Source organism: Halichoerus grypus, chromosome 4, assembly GCF_964656455.1.
Source record: "Halichoerus grypus chromosome 4, mHalGry1.hap1.1, whole genome shotgun sequence".
Classification (NCBI taxonomy): domain Eukaryota; kingdom Metazoa; phylum Chordata; class Mammalia; order Carnivora; family Phocidae; genus Halichoerus; species Halichoerus grypus.
The window spans coordinates 45,066,954-45,091,032 of record NC_135715.1 but is presented as its reverse complement, the minus strand read 5'-3'; the positions used below and the strand labels follow the sequence as shown (position 1 = coordinate 45,091,032).

Below are 24,079 nucleotides of genomic sequence, written 5' to 3'. Positions count from 1 at the left end.
TGAAATACAGAAATTATGACTCATAAAAATAAATCAATTAAAAAACAACAACAACAACAAAACCAGGCAAATGCTATGCTCAGGAAACCCATCATTAAAATAAATAAGCAAGGCTTTTATACAGAGAATATCATACTCAAACTCATTCATAATTAAGGCTATTCCAAATACATCAGTGAGAGATCATCTTTCACTTATCAGCATGGCAATAAAAAAATGAGGATAACTGGTATAGGCTGGAAAACAGGTCACCACACATTGTTGGTAGAAATATAAAACTAATACAACCTCTTTAGAATGCAATTTAGTAATCTATCAGAAATAAAACTCCACATACCACTTCATGAAATAATTTTTCTAAAAAAATTATCCTACTTATAACTCACATGTGTGCAAGGCAATATGTATAAGGATGCTCATTATAACATTGTTTATAATATCAGGAGATTGGAAACAACCTAAATGCCCATCAGCAAGAGACAGACTAAATAAACTGTGATAGTCACATATTAAAATATATTGAGAGGTGAAAATATAATGAAGCATATTTATTCATTTTAAAGATTTTATTTCTTTATTTGAGAGAGAGAGCGAGCGAGCAAGCACAAGTGGGGGGTAGGGGGGCAGAGGGAGAGGGAGAAGCAGGCTCCCCATCCAGCAGGGAGCCTGACACGGGCCTCGATCCCAGGACCCCAGGATCACGACCTGAGCCGAAGGCAGACGCTTAACTGACTGAACCACCCAGGCGCCCTGAAGCATATTTAAATTGTTCATATAGACTACCTCCAAAATATACCAAGTGAAAAAAGTCAATCACTTATTTGATCAATAAGGACACTGGATATAGACCTTTCAATGGCCACTCACAGATATTAGCTATAAAGCGGAGGATATTTTCGGACTTCTTGCTTAGCAATTACTCTACCACATGGTGCTGAGAAAGGCATTACTTAATCATTCTTCCAGTGCTAAATGTTTGTTAAAATGTCTCCCATGTAAGTACTCAAGTGCCCAACTCTGATTAGCTTGTTCACAGTGACCTATTCTAGCAATTACTGAAGAAAGCAAAATTTAAAAACCAGTATTGACTCTTGTTTAAAAAAATAATTTTGCCAAAGTTGTCCTTGTGTATTACGTAGGGACTTGGATGCTGAACAGATGCCTTCAGTTGCAAAACACATAGAATGTCAAGGGAAAGATAATGTATCTATTTAAATATATATGTAGATGTGAAATGATAATGGCATTTAACAAGATGTGACTCACACACAGTGAACACCCATGACCCTTTAATCACAGGAACCCAGGTAGGAAAAGTTTAATTACATGGCATAACATCACTACTTCTGAATAGAAGCTTCACTTGTTACCCCCAAGAGCTTCACTTCACTCTGAAGAAATAAGCTTGACAGTGTTTAAGCTTGGCAATTGCTTATTTTCTGATGAAAATATGCTACGATATGTTTTAGACTCATTTAAATATTTTCTAGATGATTTTAATATTTCTTTAATGTTTTCTTAATATTTTCTCACTATATGAGTGAGGAATTTTGAAAAATATTTTTCAATGGCTTTGTTTCTCAAAGTTTTGAACAAAGAATGGAATGATTTCAGATACAGAAAATGAAAATGTTTAATTCGATACCCTGAATCAAAAAAAAAAAAAAAAAAGGGAAGGTAAACCAGGGGACAGCAGTAATTTCAGAGGAATTTCTTTTCAGGAGAAGCTGGGATAAGTGGACTTGAGGCCATGAGGGGCCGCTCTCGGCGAGTGTACTCGGACACCGAGCGGTGCCCAGAGGGGCCCCAGTGGTCAAGTGCTGACAGCAACATATGGTGCACACAGGAAGAGGGGGAGAAAAGGTCGGGAAGAGATGCCCAGGGAGCTGGGATGCAAGGCTGAAGAACTGCCATAGAATGGTTTTGAAAGGTGTGAAACAATCAAAATTGTACTTCACCATGATTAAAGCCGGCATAGTGTGAAGGTGTCAAGCCTGGGTGACTGGGAAATTGGTGGTATCATTAAACCAAAATGAGAACGTGAAAATCAGGTTTTATGTGGAACATGATAAGTTAGGTTTTAGATGAATTGATTTTGAGGTGCTGGCAGAATAGTTAAACTGCTTTGTCTAAGAAGTCGTTGGAAATATACCACTACAATTTCAAGTCAATCCCACACGGAAGCACTAAGAAATACGTGGCAGCCACTGAAACCAGCGCCAGCCCTTGTTCTCATGGGACTTACAGTCCAAGGGCAATTTCAACACAAAATTTGTGACTACCTGTATGATAAATGTCCCAAGACAGAAAGCAGAGTTCTATGAGACTGCTTACTGTAGAGACACTGGATGAGAGGTAGAACTATGGCTGCCCAGTGATGATTGCAGGGGTTATTCTTTGATACTCATATTTGCACTTAGATTTCTGAAGACAGGTTTTAATTGCACTTTAAAAGACTCTATGGAGGGGCGCCTGGGTGGCTCAGTCGGTTAAGCATCTGCCTTCGGCTCAGGTCATGATCCCAGGGTCCTGGGATGGAGCCCCACATCTGGCTCCCGGCTCCAAAGGGAGCCTGTTTCTCCTTCCTCTGCCTGCCGCCACCCCTGCTTGTGTTCTGTCAAATAAATAAATACCTTAAAAAAAAAAAAAAAAAAAAAAAGACCATGGATAACACAATAAACAGTGGAAATTTGTATATTAGCATTTTGCGTGCCAGGAATGTTCTTAAATGCCACCTCACTGCAGCCAACTTTGCCCAAAGTAAGTTTATTAGATTCGAGTTCCAGGTTCATTTCTAATACAAATTTGTGGCCCAAAGTATTTTTTTCAGTTCATTTTGAAGGAGAAATACAGATTTATTCTGCATAAATATGGTATTCCTCCCCATTCTTTCCCCAATCAGATGCAAAAGTGTAGCATTAATATTACACACTGAAGAAATGTAAAAATCCTCATCAGAGTAACAGCAACATGCTTTTCAAAGAAAGGAAGTCAGCAAAGACAATAGGCAACTCTGAATGAGAGGAAAGTGGGGAGGAAAGGAATTGACATATGCTTCCGGAGAAAGCAAATAACACAGAAAAGAAAAGAAAGTGGGAGACAACTGAACTTTCCATGAACTCATTAACAATTGCAAAGAAACTGGAGACAAAAATGTGCTAAACTCTTTCAAGCGAACAATGGAAGATTTTCCTCTCAACTACAAAAAACTGACAAAATGAATACGGAAGCCCCCAAATAAAACCTGATATTAGGTATGTTTGAGCACAATTTTATTTAGAAAAGAATGCATGAGAAAAAGAAAAAAATCTAAATACGAATTAAGATATACCAGGAACCATCACTTTGAGTGAACGCCTGTGTGGAGTATTTTACCTAAATTTTCTGATTTCATTCTCACTCCAACCCTGCAAAGTAACTATTATCACATCTATTTTAAAGCCAGGGAAACTGAAGCTCAAGGAAGTGATGTTCCCAAAGCCCTACCGTGGCTAAGTATCAGAGGGGAGGTCTGAACCAGTATCTTTCTGATTCTTTCCACTATATGCTTTTCCTAGTATAGAGGTGTTACAGGCTGAGAAGTACTCAGATCTTTAGCTTAGCTGAGTTGTACTTAGAGGTGTTTCAGGAAATGCCTCAAGGTACAGACAGACAGTGGCTTTTGTAGCTGGTAACTCAACCAACAAGCACAGATTAGGTTTCCCCCACTTCACTAGAAACCTGCTCCCTTTCTCTGGAAGCCAGCAATAAATGAATGCAGTCACAGAAGACTCCCTCCCCACAGAGAAAGGCCAGAGACATCTTCCAATTCTCCTAGGAACAGGAGTATCTGGAAATACTAAAATCAGTCTGGTCAGCCTGTGTCTTCATGATCCCTCCCTACAACCCATTCACTGGGGAACTGTTATAGTTGGGTTAAAACCTGGAGGCCAGCTAAACCACTATCACTATCATTCTTGGTCACCACCGGCCAAAATTCAAGTTCTTTCTGGTCTTTACTTTCTCAATATTTATTAGCATAAACCACTTTTCTACTGCCTCAATGTCTTCAGTGAACATTCCTTTCACCTCTACCTGGAAACTGGACAGATGATCTGCACTGCCCCCTTCCTAATAGACGTCCCTCATCCTCTCATACATTATGTGCGTGTAGGAGTGTAGGTAGAGGAGAGGGGAGTAGTTTTCTCCCTCAACTTTACTACTATATCAGAGTATCACTTCTTTTTCCGGATGTAAAAAGAATGCTTTGAGAAACATGTCATTTGGTTATATCACTGCCATCCTTCTGAGTCAATGTCACCTAATTATGCACTAGTCTCCCCTCTATTCAAGATAGACTTGGTCATCTGATTCAGTCTTCCTTCTCCGGCCAAGTCCTGCCATTATCCTGCATGAATTCAACCATATGAACAACTAAACTAACAGCAAATGAATTCTTTGACTCCCTCATCTCCAGGGACCAATCCTTTCTCTTTAACGGTCCATTACCTATTCTCACATCCATAACTGAACTTTGTGACCAACCACAACTATTTTATTAATAATAACTTAAATTCATATAAACTTGACTGACTCCTGCCCTTATATTCTCTCTCATGAGTCCTGTCACGTGTCCCTGGAAATCTCCAAAGCCCTGGCCTCACGGTCTTTATTCCTTGTCTGTCTGCTAATACTCTATAGTTCATTGCTTTGACCGTGATTCACATGCCAGTATCTTACTTCTTCCATTGATGTCCTTTTTCAGACTCCTGGTAAAACATAAATGGACCCCAAATTCCATCTTCTTGAAACTATATATCAGCTGCTGAGTAATCCTGGTGAAAAATAATACTGCAGGATCAGGACCAGTACATAATCACAGTTGCCAACCTCAACTGAATTCTCAATGCTATCCAACACGCCTCCTATGTTTCACCAGGAGGCTCACTCTCCCACTCCCTGATAGGGGTTGTTTCAATGCTTCCATACTTTTTTCATGCCTCTCAACCAACCACTGTCCTTCCTCGGTAGAGGACTTCCTCTATTTCAGATATAAAATAGAAACCCCTTGAGGAAAATACCCTTAACTTCCTAACATCAAATCTACCATCGTATCTACACCTGGACCCAGCCTTTCCTCCTTCCCACCCATCACAGTAGCAAAGCATGTTGCTTTCCAACACAATTTCCTCCACCTGAATTGTTATCTTACCCTCTGCACTGTTCCTGCTGCCCTCAGGACCTTGTTCTATTGAGTACCCTTCCCAATCTCCCTTCCTTTCTCATCTCCCCAACTACATTCAAACAAATTTAAACACCTGCTTGGCCCTCTCTTGACTCCAAACCCCCTCTGGTTACTACCCTTCTTACATCTCAGTCTCACTTCCCATATTCATTTATCAACCCTCTAACCCTCTCCTTTGAGTTGAAGTCAATGGGACAACTGTCATTCTCTTTATGATCTCTTGGTAGAATTTGACAACGTAGACCAACTCTTCTCCTTTGAAATGATCTCTTCCCTGGGCTCCATGATGTCAGAATTTTTGTTCCCTACAACTCTCATGGTGACTCCTCCTCAAGCTTTTCTTGGTTCCTCTTCCTTGGCCCACACATATACCATTCCTCACACTCTCCATCAGCAGTTTATTAAATCCCACAGCTTTGTATATTAAGAACTTCAAGTTTTTATCAATAGCACAAGCTCTACTCCTGAGTCCCAACTACCGCGACCAACAATCCACATTTGCCAAAGATTAAGGGGTTTCCTAGAACAAAGGACTTGCAGTGCTAACACTGGGAAAGTCTCAGGCAAACTAGCTTGAGTTACCCTCACCCCTACCCAATCACTGAGACAAGGTTACTTAAGTGTTCTATAGATATCTCAAAGGTAACATCTACAAAATGAAATTCATCACCACTTTCCCCAAAATTCCACTTCCTCCTGTATTTTTCATCTCAGTGAATGGTATCACCTATTCAAGCAGAGGAAACTGTCAAAGGCAAATATGTATAAAAGGATCTCACTATCTCAAAGCACTGAGTTCCCAGTCACTTTTCCTTCCGGGGAAATATCCAATATGATTCTTATATAACATGTTAGTATTTATAAATGCTGCTGAATGAAAAACAGTAAAAACTAGTGTATCACTTTTCTGAAAAGTTACATGTCTACGGGCGAGCTCCAATAGTGCAAGATTTCTTTCTTCAGTGTCACATTCTTCCACCATTCAAGTTCTTTGACACGAATTTTGGTTACCATTTAATGTATTATACAATTTCTTCTTTAAACACCTTGAAATATTCCTAACATGCAGTTACGGAATGATTAATTTTCCTTTCCAATAAGTTGAAATAAATATTCCTCCAGTAAGGAAACTCTGGAAAACAACTGTATTAACTTATGAATGCCTCAGCCAGAAGACAGTATACATTCTGCAGGTCGCCAGGAAACAAAATGGTTGCCCTTCACAGTACATTCTATAGACTCAGTTATCTTCACACAGCTCCTGTCTCTGGGTGAGCTCTATCAAATATTGCCTTTAAACTTGCTTGGACAAGTGAAATACACCCAGTACACAAAGAATAAATGAAAGTTTTAGATTAAGAATGTACAAAAGAAGTGCAAGACCCAAGACTCCTTAGGCTGAAGGAAACAGGCAAAGGAATAACTTCACGGTGTTTGGGTTATTACATTTATATCTCTTCATCTTCATTCAGCACGAGACAGTAGATAGGCTGATATTTTAATGAAAAATTGAGACTAAATTACAGGAAGAATTATCTGGAAAAAAATCATTGTTAACACAGGACACAAAGTGCCAAGGGAAATGGTATTTTTTTGTTTATCTCAAATTTAGGGAGATATTCTCTTCTGTTCCAAGGAGTTCAGGTAGTGACTGGACATACAGCCAAGAGCACATAGGAACAATTATCTAAGCTTGTGGGTCCTCCTTTCATCCTCTTGCCAGCCATCTTGTGACCACATATACACGTATTAGTGCTTCCACCATAGGGTATGTGCATCAATAGGAGGAGAAGTTGAAATTATATTAGTTAATTTGCTACTTCATTAACAGCTGTGGTAAAAAGTCCAAGGAGAAAGGAGATTGAAACTAGCTAAAATGAGTGGTTTGTATTGTAAGTGAATCTAAATTATCTATGTCCCCTATTCCTGCGGATAACTGAGAGTCAGCTGTGCACACATCTGTGGGTGTTTATCAACATTTACCATCTGTGAGAAGCTTATGGGTTGTAAATGGTGGGCTAATTAGTTGAAATGCTAGTCATTCCTAATGACAGTTGTTAGGGACAAAGGTTTTACCCAGGTTAAATTGATCTCGGAACCCTGTTAATCACTGGCGGCCACTCTACCTTTTATTACAAGACTGAGGAGCTACACTATGCTGTATGAGTCACACAGTAAGATGCATTATAACTAGATCAGGCTGCTAGTTTATGCATGTTAATGAGCTCTGCTCTTAATAGACTGAAGTGCTGATTGAGTATTTGTCAGGGAAAATGGGAAGTTGTCAGTCTGTAAAAAGGTCAGCCAATTCTGTAATATATAAGATTTTCATTTCTGTTCTACATATATACTAAACGCATTCCATTCAGAAAATTAGGAAAGCATGGATAGCAAACTAGTAACTGACATAAGAGATAATTCATTTATGAAAAGATCTGTCCTTATACATACTGGCATACGTATACATTTCCCTAAATTCCCCAAATTAGCAACTTTTTCTAAGCCCATGTCTCCCTTTTACTGATCGAAAGTGTGGGGAAAACATTCTAAACAGGTTAACTTTCAAATAAAATTGTCCTAAAACCAAATGGAAAGCAAAACCAAACAAAAAACATACTGCATGGGGAGAGAGACTCTTAATTTCCTGCCAAATGAAAAGTGTCTTATAATAGAGCTTGTATTTTAATAGAGGATAGTGTTGTAAAATCAGTGGAGGGCCTAGACAAATTTTGACTGCTCAGGCATGTTTTTATTTAAAAACTGACTTATAGAATATAGATGGACTTTGCAGGGTTAGAAGGAACCTTCTTTGATGGATAAGGAGACTTACAATCTGGGAAGCTAACTGGCCTGCATACTATCACTTAGCGGCCGGTGAAGTCGGGGCTGGAATACTGGTCACCCCAACCCCAAGCTGGAGCGCTCAACACTACAGGATACCACTTGCATTCTAAGAGAATAACAATACTGTCCATAGGATCAAGAACTCTGGCAAGGGAAAAAACTGCCCTATCTAAAATGTCACTCCTTTGCACACTTCTTATCCCTCATCCCTGCTTTATCTTCTCCTTAAAACTTACTGACTTCTAACACTATATATCTTAAATGTCGTCTGTCTTCTCTGTCAGGACCCACAAGGGCAGGGATATTTGCTTGTTTTGTTTCCTGCTATATCCCCAGGGCCTTGGAAAGTATCCATAACATGATACGTGTTCAATAAATATTTGTTGGAGAAAACCTTTTGATAGGAAGAACTTCTTTTCACCATTACAGTACCAGTTCTGTTAATAAAGGAGGTATTCCAAGGCCAATTTTTATAATTTGTTGTCAGTAATGTAAAATCACAAGAGCAAATCACACAGGAGGCTTGGGAGTGTCTTTTGGAATGCAAGGTGTGATCGATGCTTTTTAAAAATTCACAAAATACGCACTAAAACAATATCACATAGAACAGAAAAATAAATGTGAACGCAAACTTCAATAATGAGAATTCCAGAGTCTTGGAACTGAATGCCTGAGCGGATTTCCACTGAAAAGGAAGGAGTGGGATTGCCCCTCTTTCCTCCGAGGGGAGAACGGGATACGTTGTTTTACTTGACACGCATCCCAACCCTCAGTTAGCCGCTCCCTGAGAGGCCCACCCCCAGTTTACCCTCACGGGCTAACATGATTTGTTTTCAAATGTTCTTGGTTGGCGTAGCTACAAAAAGATGCTCAAACTGTCTTTGTTAACGGAGAAGACTGTTCTCTTCCTCTAGACAAGAAGTTAACATTTATGCACAGTTGTGTTTCATACCCTATGCCAGACGCTTTCAGGTGAAATTATGCCCCAGATAAAAGGGTTTTAAATTAGAGATGTAAAATCAACATGTCCTAAAGCTCAGACAGGTACCATCTACCCTGTCACGAAAGCTTTTCCGTGTCCCCATACTTCAACAGCAACAAAGCCCTACTGGTACCATTTTAAACTGCCTTTCAAATCTACCCTGTCTTTTTTTCTCAGTACATCTGAGTTCAGGCTGTTGGCATTTAGCTCCTACAAAATTGCAATGGTCTCCTAACTGGTCTCACTCTTTGTACTCGCGCCACATCCTCAAAGCCTTCGGCATGCATTCTTGCCGTCAGAGCCATCTCTCTAAAATAAGACCCTATCACTGCTCTGCTCAACGCCTTTGGAAAGTGCCTACAGGATAAAGCAAAACTCTAAAGCATAACACGCTCTCCCAATTTCCAATTTAGCCTTGCCGTTTCCTACAGCTCTACCCAAAGAGCATTTCCGGCCTGCTACATTATTTGTTGCTGTCCAAATACGAATTTCATGCCTCTGTGTCTTAATTTACACAGCCCAGTGGATTTCCAGACTTGGAAGCCCGGGCTCATTTTACTGTGTTCATTTGGTATCCACCTAATTCAAGATTCTGCATTTCAACGGACCAATAGAAGTCTGAGCACTATTGCTCAGGTGACAACCCACCTTCCCTGGCTCTACCCTAAGGTGGAAGCCAAAAGGACTATTCACAATATTGGAACTATCCACGTAGGAGAGAATGTACATCACGTTCATGGGTTGTACATAAATGGACAAGATGCCCCCATCTGCTGGGAGAAACTGGAAAGGGAGGAGGTTTCCTGCAGGGTAGGAACCCTGCACACCGTTCCTCATTCCAGGAGGAAATGGGACGCACAGGGTAGGATTTCACATGGAGTCACAGGGAGTGGAATCCAAGAGCGGAAGCATCTTGTGTCCAACGTGCAGCCCTTGGAGAGCAGCGGGTCTACTGATGCAGCATGCGCTCCGGAGAAGCGGCCAGGGGACAAACCTAAGTGAAAGGTTGCAGTCCCCACGGATGAGTGCTTCGGGAGGAGCACAGTGACTTCTAGGGGCACTGGCTGGGGAGAAAAAGAAGTGAGCAGAGAGAAAGTGCAAATCCAAGTGCAGAACACGGAGACATCTCTGAGAATCGCCAATATCCAGGAGCAGAGGAGGTGTCTAAGAGAACCCAGGCAGATCTCCTAGATTCCCACTCAAGAACGAAAGAGACCTCACCCTTACCAAAGGAAGACACAAGATATTATGTCAAGGTAGGGAGGCTGGTTTGGGCCCAGTCAGAATTGAATCAAGAAGAGTGCACGCTGCTAGAAGTGCCCGCAAGCTGGCTTTCAAGCTTGGCATCAGTTTTAGAGAGAAGGACAATAAGAAGAGAGCACGAACAGGGACTTCAAACAAGAATAACTCAATCCGACGCTGGCATACATACACAGAGAGAAATGACTAAGCGGTTTCCCATTAGGCAGGCGGGTGTTTCAGAGTCAGAAATGAAACTTCATTTATACCAACTTACATCTTTGCACACCTGAGTTTGTTCTCCTGACTGTGAAATACCTATTTGTTACCGATATTACAAGAGCACATAAAACAAACTGGACAGATGCCATATTTCGTCCTAGGATTGGCCAAATATACCTCTAAGTGGTTGGCTCAGATAGAATATGTACAACTGAGGAATTTCTACCCCAGAGACGTGAATTCCATTAATGTTTTAAAAGTGCTTATTAAACACCTGCTTTGGAAAGATAAACAGTCGCTCACTTTAAAAGGTTCTTTTTAAAAAACATGGCTAATTTTAAATACAAGCATTTTATTTTTGTAAGATTAAATGAGAAATAATATTATGTTTGACTTTCCTGTTTAAAGAACAAATCTTTTAGAGCCAAATTAGAATATTAGCTGAAGTATCATGTAAAGTAACTATAGTAAATGCTTCAAGTCACTTTCCTCTTTTCTTGTATTTTATAAAAGATAAATATCATTTAATTAATGAATTAAGCTAAACTTTTATTCCACAGAGGCCTCTGATAAGTTTCAGGAGGAATACACCAAATTCTTAAGACGTTTTATTTCTGTTTTCAATATTAACTGCACTTAAATGGGAGCAGGCTGAAAGCATCCGTGCACACACAAGCCTCCCTAGCTAAGTTGTAATACTCGGAAGGAAATTTTTATATCTCTTAGAGTTCCTAAGATTCTAACATTGTTAAACACTGCTGGAGATATTTCTCTTTTCTTACCTTTCCCTGTTTAGAGTTGATCAATGGCAACTCAGTTATTATTCCATTTCTATTATATCCAAGTGTGATGCTTTAGAAATAAAAAAAAAATGGTGCCAAACATAAAAAGGGAATTTTCTCATGGGGGAGCTGAAAGATTTGAAAAACAGTACTCTTTCCCCAGCTTTCCTACACCACGAGTAAAGCAGTTCTGAACAAAGCTCAGCATCATTTGGGCTCTCCTAATTTTCCAAGTAGAGAAGGAACAGTTTTTAAACTCTCCACTATGCCTCCAAATATAACATTAAGACATTTTACGTTCAGTCTCAGCAGATACCATGAGTTAGGAAACAGCGTTTCCTCAGATTGCAATGCTGTGTGTCTTAAAAGAGTCAAAATGCAAGAATCAATCAGAACACAGTATAACCATAATACCTGAGAAATACCTGAGAAATACCTGAGAAAATGCCTGAGAAAATGCCACATTTCCTCAGGCCAAGTTCCTTTAGAATCTCATAGATAAGGTCCCTAAAAAGGTTGTAGTCTATGGGGAAGGTGAGCAGCATTAGGGTCTTTTTGCAAGAATGAAAGGTACTTCTAATTAGCACAAATGACATTTTCCTCTACCAAAGCTGAAATCAGAGTATAATCAACAGAGGTACAGCAAAATCATAGGATAATCTATTAAAATATTTGGTAGATTTATTTATTGACTAATTTAATATTTAATAAAAACTCTCCATGCATTCAAAAGGCACTACATTTTTTTGACTCTACCAAAAGGCACTCCTTTTTTTTCCCTGAAAGGTCAACATTGTTCCATAATAAACATTAAAATAAATGAAGGCAAAGTAAAACAAAAACAAAACAAAAAACCTTTTATTCACATATGAATCCAAGGGAAAATACAATCTAATTAGCATCAAGACTATCCACTGGAAACAAGAGATGATAATTGCAATTCAGCACTAACAGAATCAATACTTATAAAATATACCTGAAGTACAATAGAACGACTGCCTTTCTCTTAATTCTTGGCTTTTGAATTAAGATAGTCCCTTTTGTTCACCAACCTTCTCGACTTTATGACATTTGAGGGCTACTTTGCAGTGAAACAGAGGAACTGTCACATGTTTAGAATCTTAGAACTAATGGCAAGTCAGAGAATCAAAGTCAGGATGACTTTGGAGGGAAACTATCCAGCTTCTAAAGGCACTGAACCTTCACACAACACTTGCAAGTTCCTGATGGAGCCTCTAACTCAACACTAATTTGACAAAAAAATGTTTCGACTTTGCAAGAGTTACTGCATGGATAGCACTAAAAGTTTAAAAATAAACCTTCAAAGGATTGTGCTAGACTAAAATTACTGTCACTTTTAACCATTAATGATAATTATTGGTGGGAGTTCTATAGTGACAGTTCATTCTACCCAGGCAATGGTCTCCCAAGAATTGCTTATTCCAAAAACAGTCAGTCATCTATTTTCTGTTATTACACTCGTCTGTCAAATTCTTCCTGCCTTGGGGCATCCAAGCTTGTGTTAATGCTGCCCTCAACATTAACTCTGTTAATATTATGTTGCTTCTAATTTTCTTGAAGAACACTGGATATCTGAGGAAGGAAGCTATCCAGGAAACAATATTTTAAAATCCTATCACAAAATAATGTATAATTTCATCTAAACACTAATGCCTATTTATACCATTTTCAAGTAACACATAAATATTCAATTTCTCTGCTTAATTTTCCCCATCTGTCCTAGGGTTTATTTATTCATCATCAAAAGCCAAATACTACTGAGTTCCTTTTTTAAAATGGCAAGATAATCACTTTAGACTTAGCAACCTTCATGACCAAGTTCAGCACCACTGAATGGATTTCCTTCAACCTTAAGAATTTAATGTCAAAATGACCAAAAATAGGAAGAGAAAAGAGACAGCCTATTAATAAAGAAATAAAAACCTGGCTTCCCCTATGACCTTTTGACACATTGATATTTTCATCTCAAAAGATATACAAACAATAGTACAGCAATACTGGGGACTATAAGCTGGGATAAAAGGATAAGAGCACAATAGTTGTGCTGGATTGGTGACTGGAACAATTGGCAGTCCAGATGCTTGCTAGCATTTCAAAAGTTCAACTGCACAACTTTTCATTTTAAATTAATAGAATCTAAAAATCACATGCTTCTCTTTCTGTGCTGAAAGATTTAGTTTTCCCTAACAATTACCATTATTTTTTATCAATACTTTGTGTTTAACTACAAGATTCTAATTTTCTTTTTTTTTTTTTAAGATTTTATTTATTTGAGAGAGGGCGAGCAAGCACGAGTGGGATGAGGGGCAGAGGGAGAAGACTCCCCGCTGAGCAGGGAGCCTGATGTGGGGCTCAATCCTGGGACTCCAGGATCATAACCAGAGTTGAAGGCAGATGCTTAACCGACTGAGCCACCCAGGCGCCCCAAGATCCTCATTTTCTAACACACATTGGCCATTTTGCAAATGCATTCTTTTGGTTACAGGGAGACAAGAGAAAAGTTGACAGAACAGTTGTTTTTTTTTTTTTTTAGATCGCGCCATAAAAATCAAAGAATAGTCTCTATAGATTATTGATCACTATCAGGAGTTAGTAAACTTTTTCTGTAAAGCACAAGATAGCAAATATTTTAGGCTTTGTGGGACATATGGTCAATGTCCCAACAGCTCAACTCTGCACCTGTAGCTCCAAGGTTGTCACAGACAATATGTGAAGGAATGAGCGTGGCTGTCTTCCAATAAAACTTTATTTATAAAAACAGGTGCCGGCTAATTTGGCTCAAGGTTCTGTAGTTTGAGCTATATTTTTACTTTACATATAAATAACAATATGCTAAACTAAACACAAAATGGAAGAGATGTCATTTGACCAGTTAATTTTTATCAACTGTTTGACAAATCTTATGCGTGTCTTCTGTGGTATTTCCTATGCACACACCCCATGCTAGGTCCTATGAGATAAAGATTGCTGAAGGCCAAGTTCTTGAAAAATGTACAATCGATTAGTAGCATAACACTAAAGCAAATGAAATGAGTGCAACCAAATATTCCATACATTAAGTTATGTAGCAAGACTATGATGGTTTACCAAAAAGAGACTGTCTATTATGAAGGACAAATATTCAGAGAACACATTTTAGAGAACGCTGGAATTAACACAAACACGATTTTGTTAGATTCAGTTAAGAATTAGAGGGATGGTATTTATGGCAAAGAGGACACCAGAAATAAGCACAGAGAAGCAGGGACGAGTGTGCCTGAGGTAAAGAGCGGATGGTATAACCAGTTCAATAGAGTCAGAGAGTAGTCACTGAGAAGTACATACTCATAGTCTCTTATCCACAAATTCTACAGTCAGATGTTTTAGAATCTGTTTTGCAGACTGTAAGAAGGTCAAAAAGGTGTATACGCTGTGAAACACTACCACATCCAGAATAACCTAGGGCAGCATCTTCTAATTAAACTCATTATTATTTCTGCTTCGATGGGGCCTCCTGTCAGTTCAGGCCATGTCTGGCATCAAATGAGCTTGGACACTGAAGTTACTTAAAAACTTCTGGTTTTCAGGGGCAAATTTGCATTTTTGGATTGGAAAGGGGTTGTAGACAGAGAGTGGATTTAGCTGCCCCAAACCCTAAGCAATCCAGTTTCTTTTACAGTTTTGTCTGATTGGTTGTTATTAGCTTTTTTTTTTTTTTTTTTTTTAACTAAAACAGTTGACAATTTTATTTTCACATTTCACAATACAAATGAAAATTGCTTTTTTTTTTTTTGTCCTACTACTTCCTGGCAAAAACTATTCTCTCTTTGATAGGAAGGTGGAGCAAGTCTTCCTTGTCCTGCTGTGAGAAAACACCCAGAGTCACAACACCATGATCTCCTGGTGAAGTAAACAAGTAATATAAAATGAATATAAAGAGGTTCCTGTCTCTTCTTATCTGTCTGGTCGAGTCATTCCTGGCCGAGTGGGCACCATCATGGGACGGGCAGGAGGTCTCATCATTGGGGGCCCAGGCATCATTGGCATGTGGCCTCCCATAGGTGGCCTCATTCCAGGAGCAGGTCCCACTGGCATCATCCCAGGAGGAGGAGGGCCCATCATTGGCATCATGGGAGGGCCCCCCATATGGGGTGCTGGCATCATACCAGGGCGAGGAGGACCCGGGAGACTGGGGGGAGGTGGGATCATTGCCCCTGCAGGAGGAGGAGCAGAGAATGGAGTAGGAGGTATCTTTCCTTGTTGAAATGCAGTTGTTTTGTCGATCAGGCTCTGAGCCTGCTCTTCCATCCATTTCTGATAGTAGTCTTTCACATTCTCTTTGTGTTTCCTACCACTGCAGTGTGTCTTTCTCACAGATGGAGAGTCATGGGTGAGGTACGTGTCGCAGTAGTCACAATAAAACTTAGGCATGCTGCTCTGCAGGCCGTTGGCCACTCCGTCCCCGGTTGTTATTAGCTTTTTGACTGGTGCCAATAAGTAACAGCCTTCAAGGGTGGCATACATTTCACCTCGTTTTCAACTGTGATATAATTTTTTTCTTTTTTTTATAAGTGTTGGACTGGACTCTATACAGGCACCAATCAAGTTCAAAAGCCTTTCTCTCTGGAGGGCTGTGTTTCTCAGGGTAAATGCTAAAAACAGACATTTACATGATGTGTAAAGAGTATGCATTAAGTAATAGAGGTGGGATAAGTTTCTTAAAAAATGGAGAGATCTATGGTTATGCCTGAAAGTAAGACAATACTCAGAGTCTATCTCTGAAATTAAAAATAACTTCAAATACAAATACTCATTCTACTCAGAACTAGCAATGTGACATGGGAGGGCTCATCATGATAATAGTCCACTGGTTTGGAAAGTATACACCATGTAAATAAGGGTTGGGAGGGACAGCTACCTAAGGAGGAGTCAATGTCACACACACAAAAGATGCACTGTGATTGTAGCCTACGTTGTCAAAGTTATAATGTTCTCAATATGGTACTAAGATTAAAATAATGGATTGGTAGGATTTCTGCCCTCGAAGGGTAGAAACCAGGGTGAATCTGTGCTTGGTAATAGAAGAGCCATAAGTTAAGTGATATTCATAAAAAGTTTTCTTTGGTAAAATTCTTAGAAGTAACCCATACGACACCATAAAGATTGAAATTCTTTTGCCCCCAAAAAAGTTTACGATTAATTGGCATTTAATCTTGCATTATAAAACAAATTTAAACAACAACAACAAGAAATTGGAGTCATTTTCTAGTCGGCATATAGCTAATATTACAGAATACTCAGAAGGGCAATGAAAACCATTTTCAAAATGGTTCTTAAATATTGGATGAACAGCCAGTTAGTATGAGGATGTACCATAATGATGTTAAACGAAGAGTGACACAACTCAAGAAGTTACCAAAAAAAAAAAAAAAAAAACCACAGTTTCAAGATATGTTGTGCTAGAGAAGTCTGAGAGCCTCCTCTCCTTATCTTTCTTTTCAGAGGCTTTTTGTAAAGCGAGGATGGTGTGTGGGCCTTGCACAGCCATACAGAGAAGACGTGTATTAGTGCACAGAAAAGCAGGACTCTGAATGAGTTTTCCCCATTGAAACTGTGTTATTCCAGTGAAAGAGATTCCTGCACACACATGAAAACCTGTGTAACTATTAGCAACACTCTTGGAAAAATTCCCCACTGGACACTCCTTGATACTATTCATGGAGCCTCCTAATACCATCAGAAAAGAATTTGTTAAATGGTAGAGCTGGTGGTGGGGGTGAAGGTGTCTAAGGGCGTTTGTTCTCAAATAAAGCACACCAAGGTGTTTGTGCCCCTTCCATAAACTACTATCCTACAAAATTTCCTGGTTCTTTCACTTCTAACTTGGGTCAAGTAATGAAAATACTACAGATGTTTCCATCCCCTTCCAAACTGTTGAGCTCTAGCTACTCAGTTGGGCCCCGAACTATCCGGGCCATTGAAAAACCCTTTTCTAGAGGGGAAGAGTGGTGCTGATGGTATCCTCAGGGTTCTGGGCACTGGGGTAAACTAATGCTTGATTAATCAGAAGAATTAAAGTGGAATCTGAACCAGAGTAGAAAAGCCTTCCTAATGTGACAATCCTCCTCAAACTCCCCAACACAAAGGAAGAGGGTATCTATAGTTTAAAACCACTGACTATGATACCAAAGACAGAGCTGTCCCTCTCACCCAAGGTTTCCAGAGAAGATAATTCTCAACCTCCATACATAGGTATAGAGTCTAGTGCTAGGTATCAATTACTAAAATTCATTTTGGTCCCTTTTTTTCTGCACTATGGTCAGACCATCAGTGGTAAAGGCATACTAGCACAATAGTTTAAAAATATGTCCTCTGGTCAGAAAACTTGGCTTCAGTGCTTGCTCAATCTGTGACCACGTACAAAGACATTAAGCAACTCTGATAAAAATAGCTGCATAAATTTGCTGTAAGCATTACACGCAATAATGGACACATACAGAACCTGGCAAATAATACGTGATCAATAAATGGTGGCAGAAGTGGGTGTTGCTATTGCTAATGTCCCATAAAAGATGAGGGTAAGAAAAGAGAAATATATCAAAGCCAGTGCAATCTTATTTGTTCTATTCTTCTAAATAGAGAAATGATTAAAACCATTGGCCTATTTCTATGCATCAATTTCCAAAAATGCTAGAAAGCTGAAAGCACCACTGAACAAAACTAGAATACACACCATTATGGAAAATAATCTAAGTTTTATGATATCTGCAGAGGACAGGGTAATTGTTAAAGCCTTTATGAAAGCAAGTACACACATTAATTGCCTATCTGTTGAGATTGGCAGAGACATTCCCAAGTAGTATTTATGTAATATGCATTTCCTCTAAAATGGAGGCCTAATTGCTTAGTTATTCTAAATTGCAGAATGGAAAACAAAGGAGTCGTTTTGGCCATGTGGGTAAACAACAGATTTCTAAAAGCTAATTATCTCTTTATTTAATAGACTGAAGTTGTACCAAATGAGACATTTAAGTCTAATAAATAATAAACAAATTGTAACCTAAAGACTGAAATATAGGAGCTGCTCATATAGTTTTTATTGCTCCATTAAATAAGCTCTTATTTACTTCCCCCACAAAACATAATTATACAACACTGGGTCCATTTCAAGGCCATTCTGATGTGCTATTTAAAAATTATGTGAATCAACTTACATACTCAGGAAGTCTTAAAGCATAATATTTGAATTATATTATCAAATGCCCTATTCGTTTCCACGATTAAGAAACAGAAATGCAGTCTCGAAAAACTTGCACATAATCACATAAAATTGCTATTACTATTTGTCTCACTAGAAATGATTACACATAAGGATAGCTATGCACTTCAAACAAATAAATATGAGTGTCTATACTTACTAGTTTCTACATCAGATGTTTAATACTTTGGGTATATTCTCAATTAAAATAACTCAAAATGTAAACACCAACCTCAGAAAATGTATTCGAAATTCACATACCAATTAAAAAAAAAGACATCACGAAAATGTAGTTAATTTCTTTGCTTGTTTAATGTAATAACAAATCATTCAACAGAAATAACCAAAACTGTATGTGTGAATATTTAAGAGACCTCCAGGCTCATCACTTTTAAAGAAAACAAAAATGAGAAAAATGACCTCTTAAAGCTATAATATGACAATACGAGATTCTGTGCTTTCTTAGTTTCACTGCGCAAAAGGATTTTCAATGCTTCGTTTTTCTTCTTAGGGAAATTTAGCCCACTATTCTATTTTTATTTTCATTCTATTAACAAAAATCACATCCTGAAATGATAGTGATAATAAATAGTAGACTTGAAAATCGTTACCTGCTCTTTCGCCAAGGGCAAGTAATGATTTATGGTGGATAAAAAAAGAGCAGGGATTTAATTTACTCTACTACCTCAGGTGGTGAAACAAGAATTTGTACATCTGTGAAAAAACACAGTTCTTATTTGCATGGTGAAAATACTAAAGTCATGAAAATATATGGAAGGAAGCTCCCTGTGGGTTTATGACGGCGTTATGTGAACATTTTTCTCTCTCTCTCTATCGTTCAGGGCTGCGTGCCCTACATACGAAAATAAGATAAAACAAAAAGTCCCTGGTCTAGAGAGGTGACAAAGCCCTAATGTAAATTCAACAGTTCGCCCTTCTACATTTTTTTTTTTTTTAAAGATTAGGAAAGCTAGGCTGACAACTTCCACAAAGACTGAAGCAGTATTACGTTCTTCTGTACTAAAACAGAACACCCACAAGGAAAAATAATACAGAGTTTTAGCTCACAATAAGATATTGAAAAAATAAACCATACTGGCATATATAGTATAGGATATGCTATATCCTATAGCATAGGATATGAACATGAACCTGATTTCTCCTATCAATTTCTAAGGAGTTTTAGAACCAATATTTTAAATTAGTACATTCCATACACATTGTATTCTTAGTTCTCTAAGACCAAATTTTGTCACCACCACCCACCATGCCAGCATCTCTATCTTGTTGTCTTGCCTTTAGTTCAGGTAACTGTTTATAATCTGAAATTATCTTTTACATGTGTTTGTCTGGTTGACTTGTTAGAATTAAAACATCATTCCATCGGGGACTTTATTCTTATCAGTGTAATGCCAGCATATAAATACAAAAACTACTTCTTGTTAAATAAAACAAAAGTGACCTATTAAATGTCTTTTCTCTACCAATGAAGTGGAAAACTGTAGCACTTATATTTTTCATGGTGATACATTTTAATTAAAGATAGTATTTGTCAAGTATAGGAAATGTATAAAATCCAGTGAGTGTATTTGTTAAGAGTGTCAAAAACTGATATTTTGCATATGAATATTTTCTGTAATTGTTAATTAGACATACTACTTTACTGACTTCTACTTCATAAAGCCTCCAAATGTTAGGAAAAATCATGATTTGACAAAAAGCATATTCTACATCTAATATGGAAAGGAAAAGGTGATTGCATATCTGTACTATTTTTAAATGTAAAAAAGATATCAATAATAATATATTTGATACTTATATGACTAACTTAGCTATAGCAACTATAATAAGAGACTGACTACTTTGTTCTTCTATATTAGCAATCTTATGTTTAAAGGAAAACTAAAGACCACTTGAAATAATCATCATTTACTAGGGTTTTAGAAGAGGTATTTCACTTTGGTGAGGATATTATAAGTTTAGGTGCTCTGAAATTTGGGATATATCCCTAGATTCGTTAAAATTCCATGGGCTACAGGAAAAAAAGAAATTCAAAGTTGATTTCCAAAATTTTCAAATGTTTTCAAAAGTAGCGTCCTGATAACTTTCTTTCCTATCAAATGACTTTCCGACTAAATATATTAAAATATTCACAAATACAGAGTAGGTAAAGGTACAGTCTTAAAGTATTTATTTAATATTATCTATATAAATTAATGTTGCCCTGACTATCCTTTGAAGAGCACTCTCCTGGGAAATGTCAAACTGTCTGGCACATAAGGACCTTAGCATTTTTGGGGGAGCGTCTATCAAGTGAGAACCCTACACCTATTGAGACCCATGTTTGGGAAGATATAGCATAAAGTTTTATAAGGTAATTCAATAGGTCAAATAAGATAAGCTCTATGATTCCCAAAAGATGCAAGAGAAACCTTTATTTAAAAAAATTCATATCTACCTTATTACCCTCTGTAGGAAACAGGATGAAGTTTCCTCAAAAAGTTAAAAATAGAACTACCCTATGATCTGATCCGGTAATCGCACTACTGGGTAATTATCCAAAAAATACAAAAACATTAATTCAAAGGGATACATACACACCTATGTTTATTGCAGCATATTTACAATAGCCAAACTATGGAAGCAGCCCAAGGATCCATCGATTGATGAATGGATAAAGAAGAGGTGGTGTGTGTGTATGTGTATATATATATATACACATACACACACACACACACACAATGGAATATTTTTCAGCCATAAAATCTTGCCATACGCAATGACATGGATGGAGCTAGAGAGTATAACGCTAAGCAAAATTAGGGAAAGACAAATATCATATGATTTCAATCATAGGTGGAATTTAAGAAACAACAACAACAAAACGAGCAAAGGAAAGACAGGGGTGGGTGGGGAGAGGCAAACCAAGAAACAAACTTTTAACTATAGAAAACAAACTGATGGTTACCAGAGGGGAGGTGGGTGAGGGTATGGGTGATGGGGATTAAGGAGGGCACTTGTCGTGATGACCACTGGGTGTTGCATGGAATTGCTGAATCACTATATTTTACACCTGAAACTAGTATTACACTGTATGTTAACTATACTGGAATGAAAAGAGAATTAACCTTCTCAACAAAAAATTACCTATGTGAAACCAATATAAACCAATTATTAACCATAACTGATGGGTAAGTATTAGAACAGTTTTGGTAAATTTCAAAAACAGACCCTAGTATATGAATAAGTAAGAATTACAATTAAGTGGAGCAGAATAGTATTATGAATAACTGAAGCTAGAAAAATAATTGAAATGGATATAAAACTGCTGTAAAGACGACTAAATTTAAAGATAAGAAAAATCACAAAAGCAAAAATTATAAAACATTTTTATATATCCAGATATAAAAAAAAGTGAGAAAATATACTTAAAAGGTAAATATTGATGCTCAATGAGCTAACATGTGTAAATCAATAAGAAAAAGACTAAGACAACACAATTCACAAAGAAGGAAATACAAATGGACTATTAAATACTTCAAAAAATGTCCAACTTCATTAGTACTCAAAGAAAGGCAAATTAAGATAAAACAGAACTTTCTACTTTATTAACAAAAATCTTTAAAAATGACAATATTCAACCAACGTGTGTTCATAAACTAATACTAAAAGCTGGTGAAATTAGAATAATCCTTTTGGAAATCAATTTGGCAACATGCATCAAAAAGTCTTAAAACTTTATCCTAATAATTACAAATATTTGTCAGCCATTTATGCATAAACATATCACACTGAAAAGATGGAAATAACTATTGTTCTGACCTCATTAAGACTAATGCAAATTAAATTAGATATGACATATCCAGTGAATGCAATGACACAGTTATTGCAAATTACAAATTAAGAATCACAAGAATAACAGGAAACATTCAGAAAGTACAGCAAGATGCTAAACAGCATACTCAGTACTCTCATATGGCTACTATTAAAAGGTAGAAAATTTTAAAACTGAAAGAAAGATGTGCCAAAATATTAAAAGGGATTTTTTTTTTTGGATGGGAGGATTATGGGTAATGGTCTTTCGATCAATTACTTTTTAGGTGTTTTCTGTAACACAACCATATTATTTTTAAATTGGAAAAATAAAATGAACTTCGTTATTCTTAAAAATAAAACGCCTTCCCACCAACAGTGTAGGAGGTGGGTATTAAAGAGGGCACGTACTGAATGGAGCACTGGGTGTTATACACAAACAATGAATCATGGAACACTACATCAAAACTCATGATGTAATGTATGGTGATTAACATAACATAATAAAATAAAATTAAAAAAATAAAATGCCTTCAGGAGAAAGGAAAATTTAAATGAAAACATTATTGAGATTACATTGGATCTAACATTTCATTAAGATTTTTGTTTCCTATCAGGTTTTAACTTTCCAGGTTGATAGAAGAGAACTGCTGAGAGGCTCTGTATAGGCAGACCAGAGGGTCTGGGCAAAACCCACAAATACAGCCCATGTGCTTGCTATCAAGTAACTCATCCAGATGACACTTTGGCTGATACTAAATGAACTAATGTTCTAATATAAGAATGTCTGGTAAATTAGGCGTAGTCAATTATTTTAAAATGATTTCCAAAAACATTAAAATCAATATTAAACCTTTCTGATCTCCATTTTAGTTAACACTTTAAGATATTTTTGAGAACACTTCCTGAATTTCAAGTGTACTCTTCTAAATAAGAAGCTGTGCTTAGATGATTATTTTTTTCTCCTGGAAGAAACGTGTGATACATTAAGGTACTCAGTTTGCTTTATTAAAGATAAAATATGTCTGTAAAAGTGAAAGTAAAAGAGGCAAAGAAGGCATCTCTGTCTACCCCTGGGGAAACTTTAGGTGAATTTGCAGCCCTGAGTTGTAAACTATGGTAATTTAGCAGTGAAGTTGATGGATTTTAATTAAAGCCTTCTGCAATCCTTAGTGGCTTAGAGGTGGAAGAACCAGAATTTTGAGGGAGTGAAATGTAACTACAATTTACTTAATTCTTTCGCTTCTAAGTTAGTGGTATCCTCTAGCTTTGGAATATATACACAGATATCTTTGTAAAACTGTAATTTTTCTATTTTTTTTCCAAGAGCTTTTTATTAAAGAAAATTTCAAAATATACAGAAGTAGAGCAAATGGTATAGTGAACACACCCTTCCCTCTAAGCACCCATCACCCAAGTTTAGCAATTATTATTTATAGCCAATCTTGTTTCATCTACACACCCGCCTATTTTCCTGGTCATGCTAGACTATTTTGATTGAAATCTCAGACATACTTTTGTCTGTAAAATTTCGGGATAAGTCTCTAAAAGATACTTTATAATATATTCGCAACAACATTGTCATGTCTACAGGAAAAAAAAGGTATTCAAATATTTCAGACTGCCTTTGTCTATACTTGTTTGGATTAGAATATACGTAAGTTCCATTTATTGCAATTCGTTGATAAGTCTCTTAAGACTCTTTTAATCAATAC

General features: G+C 37.4%; 1 protein-coding gene and 1 pseudogene across 2 annotated transcripts in view; both read right to left on the bottom strand.

The window, feature by feature from the left end:
* The window catches only part of DIAPH3 (diaphanous related formin 3), a 484,732-nt gene that overhangs the window by 140,548 nt on the left and 320,105 nt on the right, over positions 1-24,079 (bottom strand). The gene's annotated exons all lie outside the window — the stretch shown is intronic.
* Positions 15,025-15,751, bottom strand: LOC118531410 (U1 small nuclear ribonucleoprotein C pseudogene; annotated as a pseudogene).